Source organism: Aegilops tauschii, chromosome 1 (assembly GCF_002575655.3).
Source record: "Aegilops tauschii subsp. strangulata cultivar AL8/78 chromosome 1, Aet v6.0, whole genome shotgun sequence".
Classification (NCBI taxonomy): Eukaryota; Viridiplantae; Streptophyta; class Magnoliopsida; order Poales; family Poaceae; genus Aegilops; species Aegilops tauschii.
Genome location: NC_053035.3, coordinates 124,596,588 through 124,605,903, shown reverse-complemented (window position 1 = coordinate 124,605,903; position 9,316 = coordinate 124,596,588).

Below are 9,316 nucleotides of genomic sequence, written 5' to 3'. Positions count from 1 at the left end.
CGGAAATATCTTCTCTAACTTGCAGATCAACTCCGGCGCCAACTGCTCCATTTCTTCTAGGAGGCCAGGCGATAGTTCTTTCGCATAAAGAACACGGAAGAAATAGCTCAGCTCTGCCAGTACTAGCCATTCGTCCTCAGGGATGAAGCCTCACAACATCACCGGCATTATTCGCTCAATCCATATGTGCCAATCATGACTTTTTAGACCAAATATTTTCAATTTTTGAAGACTCGCTCCCCTCTTTAGATTTGCTGCATACCCATCGGGGAACATCAACTGCATTTTCACCCACAAAATAATTTCCTTCATAGCTGGCCTTCCAAGATTGATCCATGCCTTTCACTTCGTCCAGTTGATCCCCTTTCCTTTCGGTTCTTTCATGTTTTGTAACGGTCTATCACATAGCTCCTCTTGATCAACTCTAGACTTAGTATTATCCTTTGATTTCCCCTCTATGCCGAACAATGTACCAAAAATGGCTTCGGCGATATTCTTTTCAATGTGCATCACGTCGATGTTGTGTGGGCAAAGGAGGTCTTTGAAGTAAGGCGGATCCCAGAAGCATGCCTTGTGAGTCCAGGAGTGTTCCTTATTATACCCCTTGAAATACCCTGGATGCTCTGGATCTGGCTCGAGAGCGTTTAACTGATCTAGGGTCTGTTCGCCTATCAACGTAGGCAGTGCAGAGTGTTTGACAACTCTACCTTTGAGGAAGTTCTTCTTGTCTTTCCTGAAATTATGGCCAGGATGTAGAAACTGTCTATGCAAGTCAAAGCAACTATACTTGCACCCTGCCGTCAGCCAACGAAACTCAAGAGCTCCCTTGCATGTGGGGCACGGCAACCTTCCATGCACACACCAGCCAACGAATAGCGCATACGCCGGCAAGTCATGCGTCGAGTACATGTACCAGGCACGCATTATGAAGTTCTGTTTGCTAAAGGCGTCGTATTTCTTGAACCCATTATCCCAAGCTTCTTGCAGTTCGTCCTTAAGTGGCTGCATGTACACATTCATATTCTTCCCCGGATAGTTGGGCCCTGGAATTATCAACGTCAGGAAAATATTCTTTCGTTGCATAATCTGCCTGGGGGGGGGGGATTGAGTGGAATGACAAACACGGGCCAACAACTGTATGGGGCTGCCATCTGACAAAATACACTGAACCCATCTGTGCTGACGGCGACTCGAGGATGCCTTGGATCTGCCATTTTTTCCTTATGTAATGCATCGAAGCGCTTCCATGCTTCACCATCTGATGTGTGCACCATCATCACATTCCCATCTGCATCTAGTTCGGTTCTTTTGCCCGTTCTGTGCCATGTCATCTGTCTGGCCGTCTCTTCGACCATGAAAAGACGTTCAAGTCTTGGTACGATTGGCATATACCGAAGAACATTAACGGGTATTTTGGTCTGCGTCTTCTCACCAATACCGTTGTCTACCACAACATACCTGGAAGAATTGCAAATGGGACAATAGTTCAAGTCCTCATACTGAAGCCTAAATAAGACACATCCTTCTCACAGGCATGTATCTTCTCATAGGGCATCTTAAGAGCACAGAGGATTTTGTCTGGCTGGTACAGATTTGGAGGTAGCACATGGCCTTTGGGTAGAAATCGTCTGAATACTGTCATCATCGCGTCGTAGCATTCTCTGCCCAAGTTGAATTGAGCCTTCAAAGCCATTACTTGTCAGATGGCATCCAGCTGACAAAGCTCAGTGTGCTCGTGGAGAGGACGTTTTGAGGACTCCAACATTTCAGTGAAGGCCTTTGCAGATTCCTCCATCTCCTCGTCCGAGTCCCGAGCATCGTCAAAGTCTTGCACCATGTCTGCAGTCCCGGTACCATGCTCGTCGGTGCGACGATGAACCTCGGCTCTGGCACGTCGGGCAGACTCACCATGTAATGTCCAGACCATGTAACCAGGCGTAAAACCAAACTTCTGCATGTCTTTACTCATTTCAAGCTCGTCCATCTTGTTATAGTTGTCGCAACGGGCACAGGGGCACCAGCTAAATTCCTGGCCATTTGCAAATGCGGCTCTAGCAAACCCCTTGGTTTTTGTTAACCATTCCTCGGTCCAAACTTTTTCACTAGTGTACCCGATGTACATCCATGCACAATCACTCATATTGACTTCCTACTGGACACACAAGAAATATATACATAATTAAGCAAACCATATCCATCAGTTAATGGAGTTTGTCAGTTTTATTACGTCCATGCAACCTACACGTTAATAGGTAAAGATAGGTCCTAATCCCACCCGAGTATGTGTAGATCGGGTTTGTTTTCCCATGCTCTGCTCCGGATCCGACGCAAAATTTTGGCAGCACCTCCCCGCTGTTCTCCTGATACACGTCTCGGCAATAAGCAGAGAAAATGTGTACCCGGAGAACAACAGGGAGGCACTGACAAAATTCCGCATCGGATCCGGAGCTCAGCATATGGGAAAACGAACCCAATCTACACATACTCGGGCTGTCCATGGATAACGTTGGAAAATTCGAAAGAATCATGATTATAAATATGCAAATGCATGCATATTTATAGATGTAACCCTTTCGAACGGAAGACGCATAGTGGTTACGCATACTGATGATTGACACCTATAGCTAGCAAGTTTCATCGGGAGATGTCATTTGTGCTCACCAACGAACGCAGGGGCGGAGCTCGTCGAACACTAGACCCTCGCAGTGACGAAACAACTGCACATTTAAATCCAAAGATGAGTAACATAGCGACCCCCTAAACCGCTCGTCCCCGGGTAAACTAAATAGCAACTATGTACCATCAGTGCAAGTTACATGAGGCGGTCGGCGTTGAACACTAGATCCACATCCCACAAGTGAAGCCGGCGCCAGTTCTGGTGGCCGATGACGGTCGAACACCTTGGCGAATTTGTCTGGCAGCCTCTGCGATGAGGATTAAAGCCAAGTTTTGAAATTTCAAACAACCAAACCGACTTGAGTCAGTTTGGGTGTTTCAAGTTTCAACACTTGCCTTTTAATCGACATCGCAGAGGTTGCCAGACAAACTCACAATGGTGTTCGACCGGCATCGACGCCAAGAACAGTTGCTTTGGGATGCCGGACGTCGGCGTCACTTGTGGGACGTGGATGTAGTATTCGACACCGACGGCCACATGTACCTCGCACCGACGATACTTGCTATTTAGGGTTCCATCGACACCGAGGAACCGCCTAACCCGCTCGTCCCCGGGCGCCCTCTTTTCCTACTTCTTTTTTTCATCTTCAACTTCTACTTCTTTTTTTCATCTTCTTCTTCTACTACTACTTATTGTTCTTTTTTCTTCTTCTTCTTCCTCTTCTTCTTTTTCTTTTTTCATCTTTCATGATTATTCTTAAAAACAGGAAAAAACCTTAACAAAACTATAAACTAAATGTAACCTAAAATAAACTAAATTAACCTAAACTAACCTAAATAAACAAAACTAACCTAAACTAAATAAATATACTAAATCTAAAAAAACAGAAAAAAAAACTCACCACGATGAGTGGCGGGGCGGTGGCGGGGCACGGCCGGGCAGTGCGGCCGGGTGGTGCGGTGCGGCCGGGCGGCAGCGGCTCGGGACGGGGCGGGGCGGTGCGGGGCGGCCGGCGACTCGGGACGGGGGCGGCACGGCAGGGCGGGCGGGGTGGGCGGGTCATAGCGGCCGGCAGCGGTGGCTCGTCTGGGCGGCGATGGCTCGGGACGGGCGGGGCGGCCGACGACGTGGGTGGCGCGGGGCGGCCGCCGGCGGTGGCTCAACTGGGCGGGGTGGGCGGCGGCGCGGCCGGGCGGCGGCGCCTCGGCTAGGCGGGCGGCGGCAGGGGTGAGGGGTCGGGGCGGCTCGGGCAGGGAGAGAGAGGGAATGGACAGATCGGGCGCGGGCGCGGCCCCTTATCTGCTAGGTCACAGCTCTTTGTCGTCTGCCAGCAGACGGCAAAGAGCGTACCTAGTGGGGTGGGGCCGGGGGGAAACGGACGAACTAACGGCCATCTTCTTTGCCGTCTGCTGACGGACGGCAAAGATGTTTTGCCGTCAGCCAGCAGACGGCAAAGAAGATGGCCGTTAGGTCCCCCCTATACGCCCGCCACCCACCCTCTTTGCCGTCAGCTAGCGGACGACAAAGATATGCTGATGGCAAAGCCATCCTTTGCCGTCCGCTGCCTCTTTGCCGTCAGTTTTCTGGTGGCTGATTGTAAAGCCTTTCTTTGCCGTCCGCTAGCTGACGGCAAAGAAGTGGCAGACGACAAAGAAGTGGATTCCAGTAGTGCGTGGTTCCCACCTCGGCCGGAGCCCGCCGCCGCCGCCACGAAGCTCGCCGTTGCTAGCAGCCCCGCCTGGCCAAACCAAGCACGTAGTCGTGCTCCAGGCATCCCCAGGAAGCCGCAGCACACCTCAGGTCGCTCGCTAGTGCACCGTAACCCTCGCGCCCGAGCTCGCCGAGCTCCGGCCGCCGCACTTGCCATTGCCGCCGTCGCTGTACTGCACTCCAGCTGCTGCCGCTGGCCCCAATGGATGCGCGCGAGCCTGGCCGTCTCGTAGAGCCCCTCCGCCGCTCTTTTGTTCGCCGGAGGGTGAAACCCGACCCCCTCCGCCGTCTCTGGCTCCACCGGCGACGAGCCGCGGTTCAACTCCGGCGAGTTGACCCGGGTTTGACCCCTGTTTGACCCGCCAGGGTCATTTACACGTGGGCCCGCCCCTGTTAATTTTTAGTTAGGTTTAGTTTAGTGCTAATTAACCTAGATTAGTGCTTAACCTAACACTAATTAACTCTGTTAGTTAGTTGTGTCACTGACCAGTGGGCCCCACTAGTCAGGTTTGACCTGGACGGCGCCTGTTGACCTGCTGGGGTCAGCATGACGCAATGCTGACGCAGTAATAGGTTTTTCTGGACTTATTCTTATTCAGGAAATTCCGAAAATGCCCAAAACTTCTAAAATTCATAGAAAATTATCTATAACTCCAAATAAGATAAATTATATATGAAAAATGATCAGCAAAGTCCAATCTATCCATCTGTAACATTTTCATGCATGTTAGAACAACTTATGGCTGTTGTTTAGGCCAAATCATATAAATGGCATTTAAACCCTCACATATGGAGTTTGAATTTGAACCTAGGGTTCAAACCAACTCCATTAACCTGTTGCTAGTTGCATTAGCTCAAAACACAGCATATTGACATGTCATGATCATGCATCATATTGTGCATTGCATCGATTGTGTTTTCCTTCTCTGTTGCCGGTATTTGTCCCCTCTCGATAGACGTGCTTCCGACGATGGGTTCGATGACACTGATGAAGAGCTATAATATCTTCAGAAGAGCCAGGCAAGCAAAACCCCCTTGTTCATTCCGATACAATCCCACTCTCTCGCGCCTGCTCTCTTTTACTGCATTAGGACAACAACGATTCAACTGTTACATGTTGCGGTAGTTGAACCCCTTTTCCTCTGCATGACCTGTCATTGCCACAGTAAATAGGTGAAACCCACTAGCATGAGTAGGAGTTGTTTGAGCCCTGATGTGCCTACTCATTCATGCTTGTTGTCATGCCTGCTACTGCTTAGAGTTGAGTCAGGTCTGATTCATCGGGGATGAATTGGAGGTGTGTGAACATGTTCTACTATTGAGAGCTAAGTGTGTGAACATGATTGGTAAAGGTAGCGGTGAGAGGCCATGTAGGAGTACATGGTGGGTTGTCTCATTGAAACCATCCTCGGGAACTGAGTTCTGTGTTTGTGATCCATGAACAGCTACTACCACGCGTTGGGCCCGAAACCAATGGACCCTCTCGACTTATTAATCGCCTTGATCTCTGTCCAGGAGTTGCAACTAGCTTCTGGTGTTTGTAGGATATGTGTTGGAGGCCGTGCGTAGCGCTGACCCTAGGGGTGGGCTATGATGCGGTAGATACACCGTGGCCCGGTGTACCGGGTGCCCGTTTGGTGTCTCGGGAACCCTACACACATCGTTTGGGGCTGTGAGCGAAAACCCGGCTGGATCTCCTCGCGGATGGAACCCGAATAGGCGATAAACCTGGACTAGAGACTTGTGTGGTTAGTCAGGTCGTGGCCGACACCCTCGCTGGGCTTATGCTTTAAGGTTGCCGAGTACATGTCATGTAAACGGCGATAAGTGGTGAAGGGGTGTGTGAAGAAGTACACCCCTGCAGGGTTAACATCATCTATTCGAATAGCCGTGTCCGCGGTAAAGGACTTCTGGGTTGCCTGTACAGTTCATAGACAAGTGAAAGTGGAAACTCTAAAATGCGCATGATAAGCGTGAGTGCTATGGATGGCATTCTCGTAGGGAGACGGGAGCGGATCCATAGTGGTGTATTGAAATGGTGAATATGTGGACTCGTGTGCGCCACCTCAAAAGAGTTACTTGCAGTAGTAGTTCAGGTTAGCCACTCAGTCAAAGCTGGCTTGCTGCAGTCAAACTCCACCATCCCTTTATTGGTACCGATGCATACGTAGCTAGTTTGGGTGTAAGTCTTGCTGGGTACATTTGTACTCACGTTTGCTTAATTTATGTTTTTGCAGAGAGACTTCAGTCTCGCTAGTAGTTCCGTGTGGACTTCGACGTTTAGCTTGATACCTCAGCTACGATCTTGTGCCCTCGGCAGGATCTGATAGATAGTTAGGCTTCTCAGCCTTTTTCATTTGTAGATGGCTGTACTCAGACATGTTAAGCTTCTGCATGTGCTTTGACTTGTATGTTCTGAATATTGGGTCATGAGACCCATGTTTGTAATATCTCGCTCCTCGGAGCCTATTGAATAAATACTTCAAGTCGTAGAGTTTTATTGTGATGCCATGTTGTATTTACACATATCGAGCATATTGTGTGTATGATTGAAATGCTTGGTATGTGTGGGATCCGACAACCTAGTTGTCTATCCTTGGTAGCCTCTCTTATGGGGAAATATAGTCTAGTGCTTCCACCGAGCCATGGTAGTCTGCTACAGCCCGGTTTACCGGAGTCCTGTTAGCCCAGTTGCTACTGCTCGGAACACTTAGACTGGCCGGCATGTGTCCTTCTTCGATCCTGTGTCTGTCCCTTCGGGGAAATGTCATGCGGTGTCTTTCGGAGTCCTGTTAGCCTGCTACAGCCCGGATTCCTGGAGTCCTGCTAGCCTAGTTGCTACAGCCCGAATTCACTCACCGATGACCGACACGTTCGTTGCTGGGTCATGTATGCCTGTCCCTGTAAGTTAGTGCCAGTTTGGGTTCATGACTAGTCATGTCGGCCCGGGTTCTCTTTCATATGGATACTAGCGACACTATCATATACGTGAGCCAAAAGGCGCAAACGGTCCCGGGCCAGGTAAGGTGGCACCCATGGGAATACCGTGCGTGAGGCCGCAAAGTGATATGATGTGTTACATGCTAGATCGGTGTGACGTAGGATCGGGGTCCTGACAAATTGTACATTACAGGCATGTACAAAAGCCTCAAAGGGCATCAGACTATTTGTGATGTGCTTAAAAAGCATATCCTCAACAGGAACCCTAGGAAAGAGGGTATTGCCTTTGAGAGGAAAATCAATGCTGATGGAATATATTGGAAGCCTGAGCAGTACCCCAAAACCTCATGGGTTGCTGCAAAGGGACCTCCAGTAGATCCATCTACTTTATTTGGCTTTACATGTGAATCTTCTCATTCTACTGATGAGTTATTTGACCACAACTATACACTGTTCAAAAATCAGAATGGTGAAGTATTTGCTAGATATGTTGGCACTAACTGCAAGAACGGTTCCCCCGTGCAGAAAATCTGGGTTCCCAAAAGGTGCCTTGAAAATCTTCAGGTGAATGTCATCATGTAGGAACCCCAGATCAAATTCTTCATATGGATCCAAGTCCTCATACGGACCAAATTCCTCACGTGGATCAAATTCCTCGAAAGGATCAAAGTCCTCATATGATCATCATCATGCTAACACCTCTATTTCGCAGGGAAGAGCTAAGAGCTATGAATATGAGCATTATTCTTCTAACCATTATGTTCATAAGTCCTTGAAGAATTTCTCTGTTTATTCATATTCTTATCCTAACTCCTCTTATGTGAAACGAAATGGATTGGCTTCTATGCCACCTTTCTCTTATGGAGCTCGCAGAGTGATGAACTCTTTGCCACCCCTTCGGATGTGGGTGGTGAAGAAAAAGAATTAATCTTTTATGTAGAGTCAGGTCTCCAAACATGCTTAAACGTCTGAAGAATTTGCTGGAGACCTGAAAATGCCTGAAAGGACGCAGGCTAATCATGAAGAAATGAACTCTCATTTCACACATCGTCATACTGCTTTATCTGTTCTATTGCTTGATGAAATTGATCTGATGAAATTGATGTCATATTCTTCACTAATGAAGTATATGAGTTTGTAAGTTGCACTAATTCATCTGCGGGATGATCAACCCAAAGCCAATGAGTGGGTCCTCGATAGTGGATGTACAAATCACATGACTGGTGACAAGAATCTATTGATGGATGTTCCCTTATCTCCATTGCATCTGAAGCATATCATCTTCACTGACAAAGGCAAAAGTCAGGTATTGGGTCTAGGTAAGGTTGCGATCTCAAAGGATCCACACATGGACAAAGTCATGCTTGTCGAGTCCTTATGATACAACCTCATGTCTGTCTCAATGCTTTGTGATCTTGATATGGTTGTTGTCTTTGGAAAGTATCGTTGCGTTGTGATCATGGAAGCTGACAATTCCAAAGTCTTCGAAGGCTTTAGGAGAGGAGACTTGTATATTGTTGATTTCTCTACAGGACCTCAACCAGCTGTATGTCTACTTGCAAAAGCTTCAGAAGGTTGGCTATGGCATCGACAACTTGTTCATGCTGGCATGAGGAATCTACACACGCTCGCGAAGAAGAAGCATGTCATTGCCATTGAGAATGTCAAATTCTTCAAGGATCACTTACGCGGAGCCTGCGAAGCTGGGAAAATGACCAAGGCCAAACATCCAGCGAAGACTATCATGACTACCACTCGACCATTTGAATTGCTTCATATGGATCTCTTTGGTACTAACCATTATTCTGCAGTTACAAATGATGCATCTCAATATGGCATTGTTATTGTTGATGATTACTCTCGTTACACATGGGTGCATATTGTCACTTACAAACATGAGGTGCAGGAAGTCTTCAAACGATTTTCCTCGAGGGCTTCAACCAACTTTGGTGTGAAGATCAAGCACATCATAAGTGACAATGGAACTGAGTTCAAGAATACTGGTCTTGATGACTATCTTGATGAACTTGATATCACTCATGAGTTATC